At 33.7% G+C, this 24,485-nt stretch overlaps 2 protein-coding genes across 4 annotated transcripts in view; one reads left to right on the top strand and one right to left on the bottom strand.

Moving 5' to 3' along the window:
* Positions 1–24,485, top strand: part of LOC105227268 (uncharacterized) — a 545,529-nt gene that overhangs the window by 343,791 nt on the left and 177,253 nt on the right. The window lies entirely within an intron of this gene.
* LOC105227243 (protein folded gastrulation) overlaps positions 1–24,485 on the bottom strand; it is a 164,966-nt gene that overhangs the window by 44,546 nt on the left and 95,935 nt on the right. For both annotated transcript variants that reach the window (XM_049456317.1, XM_011206484.4), the window contains exon 2: positions 9,772–9,868. The gene's annotated coding sequence lies outside the window, so the exon portion shown is untranslated. The remainder of the gene's footprint in view (positions 1–9,771; positions 9,869–24,485) is intronic.

The following is a 24,485-nucleotide window of genomic DNA, read 5'->3' as shown; positions in this document are numbered from 1 at the left end:
TCACTGAAGAAAAATGCCAAAAAAGCGGGGAAAAATATGAATTCGTTTGCTGTCCCTATCGGTCTACTTATTTAGCTAGTAGTCCCTATGGAAAACCCCGTTACATAACAATATCAGCAACAACTCCTTCAAGCAGTCAACTGTGCTGCAAGCGCTAATTATATATTTATTTAGGGCTATTTACACAAAACATAATCCAATGACCTTGAAGGCAATACGAAATCGCACTACATTCATAACACAGTCACGCCCACAAACCATTTATGTGTATTTGAATCAAACTGAATTTGGAAATAATATATTTTTAGCACAAATTTAGACTTCATTGGGATTCTATTGCTGCACTAATTCGCCGATGTTTGTCAATAAGCCATTACGTTATTGTTTTAACCTACTTATAGCGCGCACTGCGCATTCGATTGTTGGCAATCTAAGTTTCACATCGACTTTTTAGTGTAACATTCGGCGCTGTACGAATTGAAATTCCCACAGAGTCACTGACACGACATGTTGTTTTGAGCGCCCGAATGATGCAATCCATGGCCGAAGTGCTGCGAGTGTGAGACCGAAAAGCGACCAGTACATCGTAGTGCGCTGTGACCATGAACTCTTTGCTGTAAAGCGCACAAAAATTGGCGCAATACATAGGCGCATGCGCAAACACTGACGCACATGGCTACACTAATATAGATTCGTGTGTGTGTGTGTTTGTTGCGCTTGCAACTAACGCATTTGTAAACCAAACGGCGCGTTTACACCTCTAAACTACACCCAACTAAGCTAACTAACACAAGGAACAACAACAACAATTACAACATTAGCTCCGCAACTGGCTAACACCAACTAACAATAACTCAAATTGATTGACCGCGTTTGTGTAATGCAAGTGGACACACACAAGCGCATTAATTTATGTCTGCGTGTGTGTTTACATTTACAATTATGCTTTGCGCTGTGTTGTTGGTGGCAGCTGGTGGTGCGCATGCGCAAAACGCTAAGCAGACGCCATGGCAAGTGACCGGCGAACGGCGTTGGTAATTTTATTTGGCCGCCAAGTGTTGAGCCATTTTAATGGAATTAACAGGTGACACAACAGCACACGGAACTGCCGCTAACACACACATGCACATAAACGCATATACATGTTTGTTGGTATGCGCTATATGGCACGCCGTCTGCTGTCAATGCCATATCAGTTACATTTATTTGATTGTTTAATAGCTTATTGCCATTTGGAATTCACTTTTGTCTCTTTTGTCGTTTGTGCTTTAGCCACAAATATGTGCATACAGATATGTATGTATATTTTTGTAGTACAACGATTTATTGCACTTGTCTGTATGTATTTTTACACTTCTTTTGGCCCCAAGCGTTTTTAGACTTCCTCGCCTTTTAAGCTTCCTCGTGTTTTATTTGTCGATTTCCGATAAATTATTTAATAAGTTATGTCAGTGTGTTTGTAAAGTTATATCAGTATCATTTTGTAAAACCGTTGCGTACATACACTGACTCAAACTAGTGTTCAAGAGTTATATGTTGCCAATATTGATGTTTTGTAGACTTGGCTTCTAACTTTGACATGGAAGACTTGGCTGTATTTATATATTGTTCTAAGGATTTTTGTCCAATATAAATTTGTAGTCCAAAGTCCGCGATCTGGCGCTGCCTGAGATAATAATCTATTCATCTATCTAAGTTTATTTTAAAAAAGAAACAGTTTTTTTATACAAGAAATTGAGGTCGATTGATCTGTTTGTATGATAGCTATATGCTATAGTGGTCCGATTTGAACCAAATAGTCAGCAATTATAGCGCTGCTTTTGAAAAAACTTTCTGCCAAATTTCGTGAAAAACTCTGGTCAAATATGAAAATTTTCTATACAAGGACTTGAGTTTCACCGGTCAGTTTGTATGGCAGCTATAAGCTACAGTGGTCCGATCTGAGCAATTTCTTCTGAGATTATACCATTGCCTATAGCAATAAATCGAGCCAAATTTAGTCAAAATATCTTGCTAAATAAAGAAGTTTTCCATAGAACAACTTGACTTTGATAGGTCGCTTTGTATGGAAGCTATATGCTATAGTGATCCGATATTGTTGATTCCAAGAAATAAGCAGCTACTTGTTAGAAAAAAGACAAGTTAAAATTTTCAGATCAATATCTTAAAAACTGAGGGACTAGTTCACGTTTATAAATCTGAACAGATAAGCGGATATTTCCACTGGCCAGTTCGTTACGCCGGTCACATATGTATACAGTGACTCCGACGTTTCTTTTGGATCGTGCTCTTCAAAAGACCAAATTCTCCATATAGTAGCTGTAAGCCTGTATATACTACTATTTCTGGAGCTAATCCTTGTCGTTGGTTCTATTCCTTTCATATCTGCTTTCTTGTCTTGAAGCTTGTTATTTGGTCCTCCTATTTCTTCAAAAGGCATGATCGTTCATAATATTGACTCCACCGTTCAGCTGTCTAAAGAGGCTTGTCAGCTTTGCCGACTCGTCTGCCTTTCAGTTGCCGAAAATGTTCTCGTAACCAGAAACTCAAATTATGAGCAAGTGGAGTTGGCTTGCAAGTGAGCTTAAGTTCTTCCTGCAGTTGATGACAATATGGGCATTTATGTGTGATAAGGCCGACGATGTCGTCTGGCTGTACAGTTGTATGTGGTTGCTTTCTGTATCCTGCCGTAGTTAACCAATGAAACTCCACCGGCCTCTCTATACCTCATACTTCCGCTGGGAAGGTGCTGGCTGAGTTTGGTAGGAGGATAGAAAGAGAACATCAAGATCTTTGGAGATACCCCTATCCTACTCAGCAGCCAATTTTGTACCCGTCTATATAATTATATAGTAGTGGTATGCTTCTCTCCCACTAAACCTCTTCTCCATTCGCATCTAAAGTGTTATCCAAAGTGGCTATAAAAATGTGATCTTGGGACTATATAGTCCGATTTACTTAAGTTTAGTTGGTTTAGGATGGCTCTGTGTCAATAGCATATCCAATTGATGCAGGAATACATAGATTAAAGACATGACTTTATAGCCCTGGTAACCTCTACACAGACTGCTCTTTGCAATCGATTTAATTTCTTGATATTATATTGTTTATTTAATGTTAGTTCTGTCAGTTAAATTCTCGTTAACTTAACCAATACATTATACTCTCGAAAAGTAAATCGATTGGTATTTTGGGTAATTTACTTTTTCGAAAAATTTACTTTTCCAAATATATACATAAATTATCTGTTTTTATAATATTAAATGCATTTTTAAACCTTAAAAATTCATTCATTTATTTGCTTCAATAAAACATATGGATTTACATGAAAAACATATGTATTTATTATGAAGAGAAAAAATTTTGAATATTCTTTTGTTTTTTTCTTTTGCAATATATTTTCTGACCATTTACATATGTACATATCTCAAAGTTTATTTACTAAACAGACGCGATAAACAAGAGAGTAAGTGTTTTTGCAACATCGTAAAAAATGCTGCTTGCTTCGTTTCGAATTTTTTATCACACTCTCTGAAAAGTAAATTAAATTAAAAAATTTACTTTTTCGAGGTGCACGTGTAATCTTAAAGGTGATTTACTTTTCCGCGATTATTTACTTTCTGAGAATTTACTTTTCGAGAGTATACTGTATTTCGGCCAGTAACCGGTAAATAACCAGTTAAGTTCTGGTTAGAAAATAGGTTATTCACGACAGAATGAGTATTGGTGAAGTTAACTTAAACATTGACAAATGGCTTCTAACCAGACATTGAAAAGACGGCAATTAAACATTTAGTGTTAATTTTTTAATATTTTTTATTTTTTTTTTCAATCTTTTGCGTTCCTCTCAATGTTCATAACCAGCTGAAGCAGCAATAAACCATTTTCATAAAGAAGAATTTATTTTAAAAGCAACCAGAAAACAAAAAAAAAACAAAAAAAAGTAATGAGTAATATAAAAAAGAACACCAGCAACAACAACTGTCATGAAGGCGCAAATAAAATATTAAAATCACTTGCGTAATTAATGGCCAGCAGGGTTTGGTGCTGATTGCAGCTACAATTTTTAATTTTAATTTCTGCTCTTCACAACACAAAACAACAAACACTGTTTATTGGTGTTTGTTGTAATTGTAGTATGAATTTACGGCGCTGGTGTGTCGCCAACGGAGCGCTGTGCGGTGCTGTCGCGCCTTCCGCTCAACACTCGTGTACTTGCTGATTGCGTACGCTGATTAAACACAGCAGCACTATCAAGCAACGCCAATCCGCTGCCGCCGTATTTCGCACACCAAAGAAACCCAAAAAAAAATTAACAACAACAAAAAGTGTATTAATACCGCAACCGGCGCGGCGCGACCGCCTGCAACTACAGAGGATGCTTCACTTTTTAATATGAATTCATTGGCCATTCACGCTCGCCGTCACAGTCGCGCTGGCGACAACTTGCCGCGCTGTGCTGTTGTTGTTGCTGTTCTTGTCAGCGCAGCGCTGTGACTTGTGCGCGTCGGAAATGCGCCCGAAAACAAAATAAATAATGCGTACTCATTGGCATAAATGGCCAAAATGTTCGCGCATATTTCGCGCTTTAAATATGCCAAGCGCTGCGCGTTGATAAAAAGTAAGCGCCGAGCAACAGCAATAAAACAGGTAAATTAAATTTATTGTGTAAACCTGTCGCAGCGTCGCCAAATCGAAAGTTGGTCTCATCGCGCATTACGCGCCTTTCTTTTTCGACGCTTTGCTGATCACCGGCGATTTTTTTGGCTTTTTGGCGCTATTATACAATACAAGGTGTGCTGTTGAGGCAGAAAAATGGCTGCTTTTTTAGTTCAATAGCAGCTTTAATTAAAGAAGTGCGTTGGAGACGCAGTTTTGGTGCTCGTTTTCAAGAAACTGCGCAGAAGTAATAGCTTAGCAACCACTTTTTTGATAATTTAAAATGCGTTGCAAATAATTCTTATGAATCAGCAGCTTTTAAAGGAGTCGAGATATATTTTTATATGTATTGTATTTATATACATAAGTCCCGCATTATTTAGGAAACCACGCTTATAGTTTATCAATTACCGCACGACGAGAAATATTTTATATATTTTTAATCTGCTTCCGCTTCCCAGTCCGAATTGTGATAAGCTCCTTGCAAAAGGTCAGCAAATTTCGTGAAATACCAAACTTATCCGCATAGCTTTAGCATGAAGTAAAGGGCGATATTCACTCCAGTATACATACTTGTATGTACCTATTATTATTTATATACATTGTAACAAAAAAGTATCCGGAAATTGTAAAAAACGTAAAATATTTAATTATTCATCAATATTTGTTTTGTCACCTTCGAAGTAATCGACACTAGAGGTAATACACTCATACCATCGATTTACCTAGTTTCCGAATCATTTTTCATGAGCACTTTTTGAGATGACCTTCAGCTCCTTCAACGAATTTTGTTTTATCTTTTCTATCGACATAAAGCGGGTTCCATTCTGATGATTGTGGCTTGTTTTCATGTCAAGCTCATAAACCTTTGTCTCATCCCCATTAATGTGGAATCGTGGAATCGGAATTTGCATGATCAAACTGTCCACAGAGACTTGTTTCCGGTACTCTTTCTGGTTGAAGTGGTCGATCTCTCGATCATCATAAAAGCGACCTTTCAAAGTTTCAAATGTGGCAAATCGAACAAGCAGCTGGTACAGCTGAATCGGGAGCAATATCAATGCTGCTCTTTCGTCAGTTTCAGTTAGTACGGCGTAAGACGATTTTATCGAACTAATTTTAAAGTGAACTTAAATAATTTCTAGAGAATATTTCTCAACCCGTACATTAATCACGAGGCCTCCAAAAATTGAAGTACCTTGCTATCTATCTGAATTTGGATGGCCGGTTGAAAAGGGAGACGTATGAACGCTAGGCTATAAGCGGCGTCATTGCGTCATTAGGTCATTATTAGATCCATTGTGCTCCAATCAAAATTAAGCCCTATCCAATAAATCAGTAAATTTGGTAAAAAAAAAGATCGTGAATTTTTTCACCCAGCTGTCCAATCAAGATCTCTTAAGTTCGAGCATTTGGAGCCTATATTCCACGGCCGTCCCGTCTCAACCGGCTGATGGCTGGGCATTCGCATAGATAATGCTTCAGCTTTTCATCATCCTTCGCGCATGCTCCGCATTTCGCGGAATCCACTTTTCCAATTTTCTGTAATTGGGAACTTATGGGTAGGAGACCTTTGAACCCCCTACAATATTACTAAGTTCTCTTTTGCTTACAGAAGTAGAAGTTTTTAGGTTTATCCACCATTAACACTACTCTATGTTAACTTTATGGTATGCCATGAGCTGCTCCTACTGGATATCCGAGAGATATTATCCGAGTTTCTTACTGTAATCTAACGCAGTGAGGCCCTTCGGATAGCCTTAATTGCGTTAGAAGGATTGTGGACTTGCTGATTAGAGTAAAGCCCCATTTGGTGCCTTACATATACACAGAATCACGATCAGAAAGACTGTATTAAACGAAATTAGTAAAAAGCTACCTTCTGTGTATGGTTTATTGAAGCAGAATACCACTCCTGTTCTTATTTCCCCCTTTGATCCGTCAGTGAATAATGGATTTCGCTATTGGAACTCCCGATCACAGAACCATAGGACCATTCTTCTTTATTGGCGAATGAAAACGTTGTGTTTAAATCCTTATGGAGCTCTTTTTCTTGGTCGCGTTGTTTATTTGAATTATTTTCTTTTGCCCGAGTTTATGTGAATTTACTATTGCAGAATCAATCAACTTGCAACAGTTTCAATAAATCTACAAGAAGTGAGCTTACAAAATCATATGCAACTTCGTAAATGTTTCAAATATTCAAACAAATTTAAGGTGCATACTAGGTTAGACCTTAAAGCTTGCAAAATTTTTCGTTAATTTAAGATCAATATGACTTAATCCTCTTTCGACAGAAAGCGTTAGCGTCAACTTTTACGCTCTGACGAGAAGGGCTAGTTTAAAGACAAAACATTTTTCAATCGGCGAGAAGTTGCCGCCTTTATCACGCTAGGTCCATTAGGAAATGTAGTTGAATCACTTTAGTTTGCTTTAGACACTAATTTTTTCTAAGAGAGTAGTCCAGAAACCACGAGGAAACTTACAATTAGGTAAAATAGGAGTTTATCAATACGCCGTATTGGATTGTTAAGAAAAATATTATAGAAAATGGTTTCAAGTTTTACCAATTAAATCCTTATATTAAATATTATAATCTTTAGAATAACTTTTCTATTAGTGAATGAAGAAAAATTTTGAAATTAGTTCCGATATTTAATTCTAATATTTTACAAAAAGTCTACCAACTCCATACTTTTTAGGACGAGGCTTTTTGTGAAACCACCAAAATATTATTTTAGTTCCGATTTTCATGAAAACTATTATATATGTATATTAAGCAAAACATAGCTAAAGAAACAGATACAGCTGTTTGTGACAGCTCTCGCTGCTCTCAGAGCGCTTGGCCACACTGTTGTCACGGCAAATTATGCTCAATTCTCTGTGTGTCATCGGTTTACTCTACTAGCTTTGTAGCTAGCTAACATTAATGCATGTCTAATATAATCAATAGTGGCTTATAAAATTAATATTCACCGGCTAATGTAAATAAAGCCGTTATATTTAAATTAAAGTCAACTTCAGCGCCATTTTTTAGCATAAGAATAAAATCGCAAAAAATTTACTGCCGCACTAATTAAATTCTGTGTTATTAAAAATGTTTATTATCTTTTTTTCTTTCATTTCAGGTGAGTTGGAAAACAAACTTTACGTTCAAACCTATCAAAGCCATGGAAATTATTTACCATAAATATGCGTAAGTCGGATTAAGAGCATTTTTTAGACGCAAAACAGAAGCATGTGTCAATAAACATTAGCAAATGATAAAATTACAAGCGAAGCGCTTTAATATCTCACAGTTAATGTACGTTTTTGTATTTTTATACCCTTTACGGGGTGTATTAAGTTTTCCGCGAAGTTTGTATAAAACTATCTGATATAGAGCTGATATTTTGGATACGCTTGTTTCTCACTAAATAACGTCACATTTGTTGAAATTGGCGATATCGGAGCACTATAGTATATACCTGTCACACAAACTGACCGATCAAACTCAAGTTCTTGTATGGAAAACTTTTTTACTTTATGAGGTATTTTCACAAATTTCAGTATAGGCTATTATTCCAGACAAAAGCACATTTTCCGAAGAAATTTTTCAGATCGGACCACTATATCGTATAGCTGTCATACAAACTGACTGGTAAAATTCAAGTCCTTGTATGGAAAACTCTTTTATTTGATGAGAGTTCTTCACAAAATTTGTCATGATTTATTATTTAGGGCATTAGTACATTTTTCGAAAAAAAATTTTCAGATCGAACCACTATATCGTATAGCTGCCTTACAAACTGACTGGCAAAACTCAAGTCGTTGTAAGAAAAACTCTTTTATTTTGCGAGAGTTCTTCATAAAATTTTGCACAACTGTTTTTCAATTGCCGTATTATGATCTCCTAAAATTTTGGTCAGATCGGTCCACTATAGCATATAGCTGCCATACAAACTGACCAATCAATATGAAGTTAAAGATATTTTTACACCCTTTTGTTTTATAGAAATGCAACTGTGTAGGGTATTATTGCTGCGGTGCAGCCGAATTTAACGTTTTTTCATGTTTTTCTTTGGATTTCATATTTATTTTTATAAAATCAAAAGTGAAATATGCTTATTTACAAAAATTTTTTTTATTTTAATTTTTTCCGTTAAATATTAATATTTTATGCTGCTTAGCACCATTGAAACTAGCAATACTTTGTTGTTGTTGTATTATTTTGTCAACAGAAATTATCACAACAACAACAATGACAACAGTGTGAACATGTGTTTTTGCCCATTGAAACACTAGTGTTTTGGGAAAAACTGCGAAGCGTTGCCAGAACTATGCAAAATAGCTTGAAAAAATACAATCATATGTATACATATGTACATTATTTATGTACAGTAGATAAATAAAAAAATGTTTTACATACATATGTACATATGCATGCGTCTATTTTTTCACGATCTCACTTAAACTTTTGACAATGTCACAAACGTCAATGGTAAAAAATTTATTACGCTCATGGACAGGAAAAATATATAGTGCGACTAAATATGTGCATAAACATATACTATATGTACATATATAAATATTTTATGAACACAAAAAACTTTGTTGTCATGTATGTATGTATTTGTATGTAGGCTTATATGCCGCCATGGCTTGTTAGTAGCCAGTTTAAATTAAATAAATTAAAGCAATGCGTCATAACAACAGCAAAAAAATAAAAATTAAACAAAAAAATGCAGAAAAAAACATAACATGACATGGCATAGTGCGACATAGCATAGCATATCACCAAATAAATAAATAAATGCGCGTAAACGATCGCTGAATTATTCATACCAATAAATTTGCGCTGACAATGAGCCAGTAGCTGCTGCCCGTATGCGCGTGAAAGAGATAAACGCGCCGCTGGGAAATATACAATTTTGTTGAAATAGCGATTTTTAATGAGCTATTTTGCCAATATCAAGTGCAAATGTCTATAAACAAGCCAATTGACAGGCTAACTGTATTATAAACTATTGACTGCACACACAGACAAATATGGCATACATGTAGGCGCACCTACACACGCACTCACAGAGTTATCACTTAAATGCACCGTTAGTGCTATATACGCATACATACCTGTAGGTTTGATCAGCTGCCAATTAAAGCTAATAAATTTTGTTGTTGTTTGTGCGGAGTTTAACAGCTGCCAGCGTTTGCTTTAATAAGTTGTATGCTGTAAGAAGAGCAACAAAAAAAATATTTTAATTAATTAAATGTTACAAAACTTAATTATGTGTGCGTTTCGTGCTACTCACTAGGTAAATAATGATTTCCATTATTTTGTGTATAAATTTAAACACATTTTAGCCCGTTTGTCGTGCGCAAATAACAAATAGCGCCTAATAAAAGTTTGAATTATAAATTCTAGTATTGTAAAAATTTAGCTGTTTTTCTAACTAATTAATTTTTGTTTATCTAATTTATTTCTACTTTAACTCATTTGTTTGTTTAAATCATTGCTATATGTCAACATTCATTATAACTATCAGAAATTACATATATAAGTATACATACTTATGTATTTAAATTTAATTATTTTTATTTTTTTTGTTTTTGTTTTTTTTTTTGTTGTCGTTTTTTTTTGTCAAATTGTGTCATAATAATTACTGAATAAAAAAAAAATATTTTCAAACAAATATTTCAAAATCTACGGTTAAACATTGCTGAACATCAACATAAGTATAGAAAGCGACCATAGATTTTTGAAGAACTGTAAATTTGCAAAAAAAAAAACAAATAAAAATTTTACATGATTCGAAAATAAAAAATATCATTTTTAAAAATAAATAATAAATTTTTAAAAGCAATAAGTGCTTAATTTTAGGCAATAAATCGGCTTTTCCAATAAGTATGATATGAAAATGAAATTTTCTTCTGAGTGTACAAGTTTCGTAGCAAAAATAATATACCCTGTAATAAAATTAAAAAGGGTTTTAAAAACGAAAACGTGGCATGTTACGTCATTAACCAAATGAACTGTCAAACTAAAGGCTATCCCAAAAACCGAGCTCGAGAGGTGTTCGACTATTCAAAAAGTGGGGACTATTTTAAAGGCGGCAACATTAATGTAGAGGAATGAATAAGTATTTTCTTCAAAAAATTCAAATTCCCGTTATTTTTTGAACGCACCTCGTACATTACATGCATACATATGTACATACATATCTGTAGACAAGTTACTGAAATTTCGTTAAATTAATGTCTAACGAAACTCCTTAAAGCGTACTATTGAGCTCAACATTACATCGCTTTGACTTCGGTTTGGCGAGCTCTGGTTACCTCGGGCTCTGACCCAAGCTTAAGATTTTTTACAAACACGCAGTAAGATTACTACTAAATTTCTTCAGTAGTTAATTCTTAAAACACATTATAATAAAATGTAAAATTAGCAAATTGTCAATTAGTGCTTAATTGTCATAGTGCAAAAGTCCTCATATCTTTCAAACTCAGTTTAACTAGAAAGCGCAATGGCAAAAACAGAATTTGCTGAAGATTTGATTAATAACGAATACCCATAAAGGACTATTCGTGGCCAAATATTTAACTAAGTGGCTTTAAATAATCGACAATTGACGGTGCATGGCCTATATTCAGATTCGAGTTAATTTTATCTCAATATTCTTTCAGTTCTGAAAATATTAAACACTTTGCTTAGCTGCTAACAAAGATTATAAACTTTTAAATAAGTCCATGACTCAATTTAAAACATAATCGTCTAGTTAACAAATTAATTGTCTCATTTTTCAACTTAATTGCTTCAATATACAACAATTAATTGACAATTTACGAATTATTTGTTTAAATTTAATTCAAATTAATTTTTAATAATTTACAAATTAGTTGACTTCAAATTGAATTTTTGAAAATCGAAAAATAAAACTTTCCTTAGCAGCTCTCAATTACAATGACAAAAAAAATTAAACGACTCGATACCTCAATTAAAGCATAGTCATTTGATTAAAACAATATTTATCTTATTTTTCAACTTAATTTACTCAACATACAACTTAATTGACCCAATTGACACATTAATTTACTCAATTTGCGATTTACATGTCTTTTTACATCTTAATTTACTCAATTTAAAACTAGATTGACTCAATTTACAACTTGATTGACTCAATTTATAACTTAGTTGTCTCAACTTACAACTTAATTACTGGAGTTTACTAATTAGTTGACTCAAACTACACCGTAATTGATTCAATTTACAATTTAATCCCTTCCATTTAATATTTAGCATACTCAATTTTCGATTTAATTAACTCAGCTAATTGAACACAGTATTCTTATTTAATTAATTGTATTAAAAACATACAAGTCCGTTAAGAATTCAGTTCAAATTTTACGGCTAACCAATCTCCAATTTGCATTGCATGACACTCTCCGCGCAGTATTAAGCTTTACTCTTGTTTCTCTGTTTCAACTTTTAATTTCTCGCTTTAAATCCACCTGTCAGTCACATTTTACCCAAAAACCTGTTAGCCGCCTCATACCAGTTATATTGGCCAGTTGATGTGGGTTCACCACACAGAATTATGTAGGCGCCACCGCACTTTATGCGATGCCGCCCACAAAAGAATAACCAAAACACCACTCTAATTTGTTGAAATTGACAGTTTAATTCAACGCATCAGTGCGTCTTTCCGACTTTCTTTTTAACTTTTCTATTTTCGTTGGCATTTTTTTTTCTGCTTCGATTTTACTTTTAGTTAGTTTAGCTTTAAAAAAATTCATTTTATTTATTCAGCTACTGGAACAAATAAATGGTCATTGATTTACAAAAACAAAAAAGTGAAATGTTTGTGTGTGTGTGTGTGTGTAAAGTTAGAAGTCCAGCGGTGATGCGCCCTCTGTCAATGGCAAACAATGGAAATTGACAGTTTCGGTGACATTTAATTCGAAATAACTTTGTGTCAATTTCTTTCGTGGAAGGTTATAAGAAAAAGGCACGTATGTATGTATATATGTATGTATGTAGATATGTATATATGTATGTATGTATTTAGATATGTATGGAGCTTTGTTTTACTAGTGAAGTTCTGAAATAAGTTTCGATTGTGTGGTTATGTTAGGTTGAGGTTATGTTAACTTTGTCCTGCGCAGGGAATTTTAAAATCGTATGAGTTGTTGGCATAACACCAAGATTATGAGAGCGCTAATTCCGGATTTTATCTTTTTTCGCCTTAACGAGCATCAATCATCGCTGTGCGATCTACACTCAAAATAAGATTTTCGAAAAGTTCGTAAATTACAAAATTTCGTATGTGAGTCAATATAAGCTATGATTCGAAACAAGTAGAAGTACGAAAAGGTCTTTCGTTTTCAATTAACCCTTGCATAATAAGTAAAAAAGGTAATATTTATACAATTCGAAGACAAAGGCAATTTCCATGTTTCTGAAAGTGATGGGTTACTTTTTTTTAACTTATCAGAAATATATTTATACCGACTATCGGAAGATGTCCTTCCCAATGTCTCAAATTATGCCAAAATTCCTAAAAAATCGCAATAAATGTCAAAGAACTGTCAAAATCGTCTTACATTAGTTAATAGCTATTATCCCAAGCTGTAGTCGGCTAACGACTCGTTGATAATAACCACGACAGTCAGTTTTATGTAACGATGTATCGAACCCGGCCAAGCATAACCAGCAACCTTCCTCAAAATTATTTTAGGGGAAATTCTCCTCGAATTTCACTGATACTCACTGATTTTTTAAAGTGATTCTATACTCTTCTTCTTTTGTATTATCTTAAAAGAAACCGCTCTGAAAAGATAAAAAAGCTTAAGACACCTCGTTCAACTTACTTACATATTCCAGTAAGTAGCAAAAAGTTATCTTATTGTAAGGTTCTTCGTAAATGATGGGTATGAAATATTTGAGGTTAAAAATCGTCTTGGAAATTACTATAGAAAACACTTCCATCACATTCTCAGTTACTCTTCTCTGTAACACTTTTCCTGCGCAGTGCGAAATGACAGGCTCTGGATGAGGAAAAAATTTGTATTGCACTTTTTAATTTCATATGTACATATAAATATGGTATTTTGTATGAACACACATCAAATCATTATATTACGTAATTTAGTTATTGGGAAGCCAACTAACGGTTAAGTTACTGGTTAGTTACCTGAAAGCGCTACCAGAGATTTATGTTAAACTTTCTACGAGTTTTTTAAGGCCGAAATGATAAATCTTGCATCAAAGGCTGATGGATATTGAAGCTTTATGCATAGTATATATTGAGGCTTCGGTGACTTCCTGAGAAGAACTACTCATTTCAAAATCGTCATTGTAGCGCTCAATTGAATAACTATTACATTATTCACAACTTGTTTTCAGTGCCTTTCTCATTTCTGGTACCAGTAAATACATATGTATGTATGTATGTACTATATATAATTTATTCACATGTATACTATATGCCTGTGAGCGTGTGTTCAAAGATCACTTCCACGAAATATTATTATTAAGTACTTGTAAGTACATTTAGGTCTACAGGGGTATGTGCATGTATGTATGTATATTCATGCGCTAATTTTGATTACTTTTTTCGCATTTTAATTACACTGTCCTCCGCGCTCATTTCGCCATTTGTCAGCTCCAACACAAGCGGCGTAGGAGAGCACACTAACACACATGTAACTGCAGTGCACATCCACTTAACGTGCATGGATCTTGCAGGGGTGTGTATGCAAAGCATCTTATCAGCTGACAAATTCATTACTCTGCTGCTGCCAAAGGGGCTACTGCGGCTGCTGGTGATGCTGGGGCGGTTGAATTTGTTGCTGTTGTTGTTGCTGTGGCTTATCAGTGTAACAGCGCAAAAACAGACAACAGACAACAGCAGTACAGGGCCAAAGGAGGTAAACACAGAGACAAAAACTTTGTAAATATACAAATATATTTACATTAGTGTGTTTATTTCCATAAATATATATTTTATGGGTATATAAATAGCAAATGAATATACCTACATATGTATATATGTATGTACATATATATTAAGCTATTGGAAGCAGCAATTAACAACAAAGCAAAAACGAATGAAAATACACGAATTTATATTTGTATATATGGTATAGTGTGTATAATGTATGTATGTATGTTTTTATGTATATAAACGTAAGCTCATTGACGCGCTTGCCACGCTGATAATGCGATTGTATCTACGTGCAACAAGCAACAATGTGTGCATGCACAACAACAAAGCAATTGTCTATGCAAATTCAAATGTGCAAACGCAGTGGCAATGACCCTGTGGGAAAATTTCATGAAATCAAAGTTATGTAAATATTTTTTTATATCCTCAGCGGGCTATATTAAGTTTGACACGAAGTTTGCAACACCCAGAGGGAAATGTTGGAGATACATACATATATAAATGATCAGACTCGAGCTAAATCATATAGCCATCTGCCTAAGTTTTTTAGATATCGTTCTGAAATTTTGCATATTTCATTTTCTTCTCAAGGGGTTGCTCATTTGTCGAAATCGCCGATATCGAGCCACTATAGCATATAGCTGTCATATAAACTGAAGCTGTCATACAAACTGATCGATCGAAGTCGTGCTCTAGTATGAAAATATGTTTTATTTGAGAATATTTCTTCTGGAAATTTGACATAGATCATAACAAAAGATAGTGTTATGATTTTTGCACTTTTTTTTGGATCGGCTCACTATAGCATATAGCTGCCATACAAACTGACGAACCAAAATCAAGTTCTTGTATGAAAAACTTTTTTATTTGACAAGACATCTACGCATAATTTCGCAAAAACTTTAATGTAAGGCTTTTTGCAACAATAAAATGTAGATTTTTCCTACAGGGTATGTATGACAGCTCAGTCTTTCAACAAATATTGAATTGTCAAAGTGAAAACCGTATTGTATCCCCTGCAAACAAGTACACCTCCCGCATTATACGTTTGAAAAGTGCAATGAATGCCTGATTGCCGCGATAATCGTGAAAAAATCTGCTTGCAACATGCCACACAACACACATAACGCGTTTCCTTTCATTTTTTTGGTATGCTTTGCACGTGTGCCAGCGTTTTGAAATTGTCAACATAATAGCGTTTGATAATATATTTACCTTTACTTCCGATTTGGACTTGTACGTTTTGGTAAAACTTGTTTAGACACCTACAACAACGCACCAAAAACGGCATTTGCATGCAACACAACAGGCAGGAAGTGTTTGCAGCAACTTTACCCAATTCGTACAACTGCATAATACTTCACTTTTTCGACAAAGATAGAAAGAAATAAATACAATTTTATCGCACATGTGCATCTTTTTGCATATAAACAAACAAAGCGTTGCGTGGCGACGACGAGTGTGTGGTAGTGTTGTTGCAGTGTAAACAGCTGCGCATTAGCGCACATTATCGCCTGCGTGGGTGATTAGTAGATCTCTGATTTGTGAGTTCACTTGTTTAGCTGTGCGGCTGAGTGCCTTAAGTGGTCTTCTGTGCGTCTGGTCTGAACAAGCGAAGGCATAACACTTATCTACTCATAGTTATAGATTTAATGATGATACAGACAGAGATGTAGACAAACATGCATACAAATGTTCATGCAAATATACATATGTATATTTGTACATATGTATAAAGATATGTTGTTACAATCATTAGTGTGGGCGCCGCCGCCGCAGCTGGTTTTGTGTTGTTGCTGTCGAAGATCTGCTAATATCGCATCTGCAGTTGCAGATTAGCATCTATCAGTATGCGCAATCTTTTCCAATCATATGTGTAAACAATAATCAATTATAAGATACTCGTCTGACTATTTAAGTGCACAAAATAGATTGTCTGAAGTTTCGAAAATTTTCCATTGAACTTGTTACACTTGAAAATGATACATATGAATGTATGTACCTTTTGATTCGCTTTCAAGTAATTCACCATAGATACAGTTTTGAAATCAGCAAAAACATTTCTTCTGAGTGGCTAGCTAGTATTATCTTTAAGCAATTGATCGATTAAAAACTTCGATTAATTCCGGTTCAGTAGGATTATATTTAAATTTATATTATACTTAAAATAATGTATAGTTAATTAAGCATAATACTATATTCCACAATAGTGTATAGCACCGAAATGAAATTTTTTAATCGAAATTTATCGATAATCGATAATACAAATGTTCGATTACTAATAAAAAGTTATCGATAGCTAATACATATCTTTAACTTCTGATTTGGTATGATATAAAATAAATTTTCCACATATCTATAAATTGCTTAGTCATAATTAATCGACAATCGATAATTCAACTGTTCGATTATTAATATTTTTTACTTTTGAATTGTTTTCATAAACATTTCAAATAATTTATCTACAATATATATGTAATATATAAATTGTTTAGTCAAAATTTATCGATAATAAACCAAATTATCTATTACTAATCGTTTTTATATTTTTTTTTTACTTTAAAAACCATATAAAATGATTTGGCTACAATATTTAAAAATTTTTTAGTCCAAATATATCGATAATCGATAATACAAATGTTCGATTACTAATAATTTTTACTCCTGATTTTGTTTCATAAGCATATAAAATGATTTGTCTAAAATATTTATAAATTGTTTAGTCCTAATATATCGATATTCGATAATAAAAATGTTCGATTACTAAAATTTTTACTTTTGATTTGGCTTTATAATCATATTAAACAATTTGTCTACAATATTTAAACAATTTTTGATCGCTAGAAATGTATCATAAACTTTTAAGCTTCCGCTAACCAATATATCCAATATTAAACCATTTTATAACCAAAACACACATTTTGTTTCAATATCCGTGGTTTCTATTTTATTTGTCTTCCTTCATTTGTGAAGTTATGAAAAGTGATATTATGTTATTTGGCATTTTCGATGATGATATGTGGAAAAGTGAAACTGTTTTGCGTAAAAATAATAAATTTGTACCAAAAAAGTTCAGCAAAATAACAACAAATTAAAATCAAGATATTTTAGGGGAAATATAGTATGGCCAGAATACCAGAAGCCCGCAGAATTGGCAGCAATCGCACCTGCCTTTGTTTCACTGTGTCTATCGCTGAGTTCACTGATACCTCTTCTCGCATTTGTTCGCTCTTTTATCGCTCTTCTTTGATGATTCGCGCCATGCAGTAATACATGTTTTTTTATATTTTTATATATTATATACATACATATGTATATGTATATATATATTTTTTTATTTTAATAGTCGCATATTTTGTTTTTGCCTACGCATTCGCATTCAATGACCGAATTATTTATGCACGAGTTCAAAGGAAAACGAGTATAAAAAGTGCCTTGCATTTTATATGAAACATGGGCAGCTAGGCATTTAAATTTTTATATCGATATACTCAAGAAAATATATGCTTTTATATGGAGGTAGAAAGTCAAAAGATTTTTCGAAACACTTGTGGTTTTTATAAACTTAATTGCACTGCTTTAGCTATGTTCGATTTGCCACTTCTCTGCGTGCTTCCTACAGTTATGCGCTCGTGTTAAAAATATGAGCATTTTGCAACCACTAAGCCATTCTGATTAATTCCAGAACACCTTTCAAAGTCGAAGAAATTAAAAACTGTGAGCTTGTTATTTAATCTCTAACTGTTTATGCCATTTTATACCATTTATAAAAATTGTTTGTCCGATTCGTTACTCTGCAAGTTTGGCAAGTTACGGATAAAGTTGAACTTTTGGAAGTAAAATGACATTATCTCTATCTGTTTATGCCATTTTATGTGTTTTATACCAATTGCTTGTTCGATTCGCTAATCTGCAAGTTTGGCAAATCAAAGATAGCTAATATTGCAATAAATTTTTCGTAGCAGATATTCAAGAAAAATTAGATTTTTCGAAGAATAAGTCATTATTCCTCCACAACTCCCTAAACCATCAAGTCACAGTCAACTTTAAGTCAAATTTAGGGTAGTACAGTTTAATTTAAAATAATTAAATTAATTTTAATAAATGTTTATAATCTCAGAGTTCAAAAATGCTCTCAAATACTCAGCATGCTCCCGAAATATTATAACAACAACATAATATTTGAACTGGTTATACGACTACCCACAACTACACGTGTTACTTTTTGTCTACGAATGTCTGCTACCATAATGTAATAAAATGATAAGGCAACGTGTCAAATGACTTGACAAAAAGCAATTCGTTGCACAGAAAAAGATGAGAAACCGATTAGAAGCAATATGACATGGGCAGCCAGTCCAAAGTCTGCGAACTGCTGCTGGTTTTTCTCAGAAGTCTGCGCTGCACAGTGAGTAGGCTACACGGCAAATAGAATAGGGCATGCTGCATAGCAAACAAAGTATAACTTATGTTCATAGCAGATATAGACCACATAGCATAAATAACATGCAGACAGACATGGCTTACAGACAGGGCATACTTGAAAGAAGTGCTCAAGAAAACATGCTTGTTTAAACAAATTCTAATCTATGAAGAGCTCAAACATTTTTTTCATTATTTACCATAAGACCACATAGTAAACGCTTATGCTTTAAATTAAGCTATGTATGTATATTTTCTATGTCGAATATAACGGGTGATTTTTTTGAGGTTAGGATTTTCATGCATTAGTATTTGACAGATCACGTGGGATTTCAGACATGGTGTCAAAGAGAAAGATGCTCAGTATGCTTTGACATTTCATCATGAATAGACTTACTAACGAGCAACGCTTGCAAATCATTGAATTTTATTACCAAAATCAGTGTTCGGTTTTTTTTTTTTTTTCGGACAAATTTTGTTCAGCGATGAGGCTCATTTCTGGTTGAATGGCTACGTAAATAAGCAAAATTGCCGCATTTGGGGTGAAGAGCAACCAGAAGCCGTTCAAGAACTGCCCATGCATCCCGAAAAATGCACTGTTTGGTGTGGTTTGTACGCTGGTGGAATCATTGGACCGTATTTTTTCAAAGATGCTGTTGGACGCAACGTTACGGTGAATGGCGATCGCTATCGTTCGATGCTAACAAACTTTTTGTTGCCAAAAATGGAAGAACTGAACTTGGTTGACATGTGGTTTCAACAAGATGGCGCTACATGCCACACAGCTCGCGATTCTATGGCCATTTTGAGGGAAAACTTCGGACAACAATTCATCTCAAGAAATGGACCCGTAAGTTGGCCACCAAGATCATGCGATTTAACGCCTTTAGACTATTTTTTGTGGGGCTACGTCAAGTCTAAAGTCTACAGAAATAAGCCAGCAACTATTCCAGCTTTGGAAGACAACATTTCCGAAGAAATTCGGGCTATTCCGGCCGAAATGCTCGAAAAAGTTGCCCAAAATTGGACTTTCCGAATGGACCACCTAAGACGCAGCCGCGGTCAACATTTAAATGAAATTATCTTCAAAAAGTAAATGTCATGAACCAATCTAACGTTTCAAATAAAGAACCGATGAGATTTTGCAAATTTTATGCGTTTTTTTTTTTAAAAAAGTTATCAAGCTCTTAAAAAATCACCCTTTATGTCCAATACAAGACATACATACGTGCAATGACCTGTCAGCCAAAAGCGTTCGGTTATAAATAACTGTGAGCATTCCTTGGCAGCAATTAAGACAATTAAAGCAAGACGCGTCTGTGAATAATGAATTATCACAAAACAATATGCAGCAATTTACTAAACTTCTAAGGCAGAAAATATTAACTTTGCAGCCACTAAGCAATGGCTGCTAATTAAAATCGAAAATCATATATAATTTAGCTAAAAAAGCTGTGTAGTTAACTAACTTTAGACAGCCGTCTACAGCTCGGATCTATCAAAAGTTGATTATGTCAGCCATTTTATAGTTGTTGCTATAAAAAAACCATGAATTATGTAAAAAAAATATTTATGTGGATAAAAATAAAAAACGGGAAACTCGAAACTTTTTTTGTTCGTGTTAAATACTAAACGTCTCTATAATAATTACGAGTTTCATCAGCACGCGGCCATCATTTGATGCCTTTGGCGCTAGCAACGTTAGCTTAGCACTCATAAATATTTAGTTGCTACAAAGTTTTGCATAAATTTACTAAATTTTAATATTACAGTCAGAGAGTTGTGATTAGTTTTTATTTGCGGTGCTGAGGCCATACAAAAATAATAAATATAATAAAATAGTATTTTAAGACATGTAAGTTGCCCACAGACCAATTAGCAGTTAGCTTATATACATAGATAGATGATCAATAAAGCTTTAAAGCTTCCAATAGATCCTCATCTACACTTAGATGCTAAAGGAATCAGGAAGGAAAGGAAACTACAACTTACAATCCACAACCTAGCTAACAGAGTTCTTAAACTAGTTCACAGACTAGTTACAGGCGCAAGGCACTATAAAATATATATAAAAGCCAAATTATGAATTGGTAATATCGGAGACTTCAAAATACTGTTATAAGTTGGTAAAGTAACCATATACAAAAGCAAAAAATGATGCAATTAAGTTTTACCGAAACTGTAAAAAAGCTGAATTAGCTTGGAAGCTCTTAAAAACTTTCAAAAAATTTTAAAAGCTCTTAGAAACTATCAATAAAGCTTAAAAGCTCCGTCGATTTAAATTCAAAAACTAAAAACTTTTAAAAAAGCTTGAAAGCTCTCAGGAACTGAAAAGCTCCGCCGATTTAAAAGTGATTTTCAAAACTCATAACTACGTATTCCTTTGAAACATTTGAGAGTTCTTTAAGCTCATAAAAGATGCATTTAAATGTTTTCCAATGCAAACTTCTTTAATTATTAATAACAGTGACTACAGAATGCCACTATAAACCGATAAAATTACCTTTTCCCAAAACTGCAAACGCGGTAACTAAGTTTTATCGAATTTGTAAAAGGTTGAGCTGTAATAAACTGCTAGCTACTTACAACAAAGCTTTAAAGTTTCTAAAAACGATCAAAAAAGCTCAAAAGCTCCAACGATTTTAAAATTAAGCTTAAAATGCATAAATTCGTACTCCCTTGAAATATATATGAAAAACATGAAAGCTCAACAAAGCTGCATTTCAACATTTATAGTTGGTTATATTTTGACACTTTACTAAGCAAGTACAATCTACAACTCCAAACCTCTCTAACAAAGTTCTAAAGCAGGTTTAAAGACTTGGCGCACTTGTTCATTATATACATAATTAAAGCTCCAAGGAACTAAAATGTATTCCAGGAAGTTATTAAATATAAAATATCTGTAAATTCAGAACACCTGCATAAGTCGATGAAATAATTATATCCCAAAAGAAAGCTCCTAGCAACGTTCAATAAAGCTTAAAAGCTTCGAAGGTTTAAAATTGATGTCCAAAAATTCATAACTATTTAATTCCTTGAAATATTGTGGGAAAACTTAAAAGCTCAACAATGCTAGTTGCCAGCATTTATAGGCATATCCTTTGGCATATCGCTAAGTTGGAAAAACAGGCAGATGAAATTATGGTAACAAAAGTAAAAAACAAATATATAACCCAAAACAGCGTGTTGTAGTAGTTCCCGTAAATCATAAAATAAAAAGCTAAAAAGCCGAGTATTTGAAAAATGTGTGCTTAAAAATTATTGTATTTTCTTGTGCTCGCAGAAACCTTCGTATAAAAGCTTTCGGTATAGTTAAGTATAAGGCAATTACTTACTGTGAGCTTCGTTTTGGCAAGTTTGATAATTTCTTGAGAAAGCTTTTCGTTGAAATTCGACAGGTTCAACCTCTCAACTTAAGCAAATAAAAAATTTAAACTTCAACTCTTGAAGCACCTAAGCTTTCACCACAAACTTCTTATTACAAGAAATCAATATTTAATGATCTTATATTTTTTTGAGCTTTATAGTTTCTAATCGGGATTTATGGTGTATTTGCGGAATTTCAATGACATGATATAATGCAAGAAGCTCTCAAGGCCTCTTCATCCACTTTTTTTCACAAAAAAGGGCATTAAATTGACAAAAATTAATAAGTATAAAAAGCAACAATAAAATACATATGTGTGTCTCTTAAGAAAAAACCAAAAATTATCGAAACCGCAACAACTTAGCAGTCAACAATAAATTCTTGTCACCTTTAACGTGTTCTACGGGCTTATAAATTGCAGCTTTGGCGTCAGCTGTTAGCTGCAACAACAACGGATAAAGTACCATGTATGTATATATGTTTGTACATATACATATCTATGTGTTTGAGCTGCACTTGCTATCATCACACTGCTGCCTCTACATTTCGTATAGCTTGATTATCGAAGAAAACGTTTTACACAGAAAAAGCTCACCAAAGTGACAGGCTGTGGTGGCGATAAATATTTTAACTTAAAAAAAATAGTAATAAACTTAAATCCAGTTTTTAATTTACATATTCATATACCAAAGTGTGTGTGTGTGTTTGTTCGAACGTCAGCAGAAAAATGCGGTTTCTGCCAAGCGCGACGCTTATGCAAAAACAACGAAGCTGAAACCTTCGTACGCAAATATTAACAGTAATCACGAGCTTACAAAAAAACATATTTGTATACATTTGTATATGTGTAGATAATTAAATAATTAGCGGTTTTATAAAAATCAAATAAAATCCAAAATCATAAATACAAATCGGCGCGGCACTTTAAGCGCTTAATTATAAGCGCGAATACGACAAGGCGACCCTACGCATCTCAATAGCACGGCGAAGCGACGCGGTAAAAGACAGTAGAGTATATCAGTATATATGCATGTGTGTAGGTTGGTATGTGCAGATAAATATACACCTCAGTTAGCCATTTATGGTGAGCAGTCATCAATATGCATGAGGAGAAAGAGTTTGGCCTGATGAACGACTTTAAATTGGGGGCTTAGCTTAAAATACTGCTGCATAGGTAACAACTACAATAACAAACAATAAATTTTACAATAAGAAAAACCATAAAAGCAAGTTAAACATAATAACAAAAACAAACATAACAAAATCAAACATAACAAAAAACATTTATAAAAACTACAACAAACACAATAAAAACAAGAAAACATTTATAATAACACCAACAGATACAATGAAAATAATAAGCACACCACCAACAACAACAAAAACTGTAAAAAATTCGAAAAAACCTTGTTTACTGCATTATTTCCCGAAGCACCACAAAAATGCTCGATTTTAAATTGCCGAAAATCACTACTTAACTAAATCTCTTATGTAATACATAAAGCCAGCGTTTGAAGGGGAAAAACCATTAATAACCAAATGCATTGAAAAATGAAGCTTATTCGGTGCTTTTTTTTTTGTTTAAGCCATTACGAGCAAATTATAATTAATTACTATAATCGGTTTTAAATTCGGGCGCTTCGCCGTAAATATCAAATTACCTCTTCTCACACACCGCTTTGGCAACAATTAAATATACCGAAATTATTAATAAACATATTCTACGTTTTTCACGTTTTCCTGGTTCAATAAAGGCCAGACAAAAAAAACGAGAACAACCTTAACTTCGCTTACGTCGCAGCTATAATACCCTTCGCAAATAAAAAAGTTTTCCATACAAGTAATCGACTTTGATTGCTCAGTTTGTATGGCAGCTATATGCTATAGTGGCACGATCTGAAATATTTTTTAGATATTTGAAGCGTTAGCAGAAAAATTAGCCCATGCCAAATTTCGTGTAGATATCTCGACAAATGAAAAAGTTTTCTAATCAAGGGCGTTATTACGATTGTTCAGTTTATATGGCAGCTATATGCTATAGTGGTTCGATATGAATTTTTTTTTTCAGATGTCGTAGCGTTGGCTAAAAAATAGTCCATGCCGAATTTCGT

Source organism: Bactrocera dorsalis, chromosome 4, assembly GCF_023373825.1.
Source record: "Bactrocera dorsalis isolate Fly_Bdor chromosome 4, ASM2337382v1, whole genome shotgun sequence".
Lineage (NCBI taxonomy): Eukaryota > Metazoa > Arthropoda > Insecta > Diptera > Tephritidae > Bactrocera > Bactrocera dorsalis.
The sequence above is the reverse complement of the archived record's forward strand: the minus strand, read 5'-3'. Positions and strand labels throughout refer to the sequence as shown.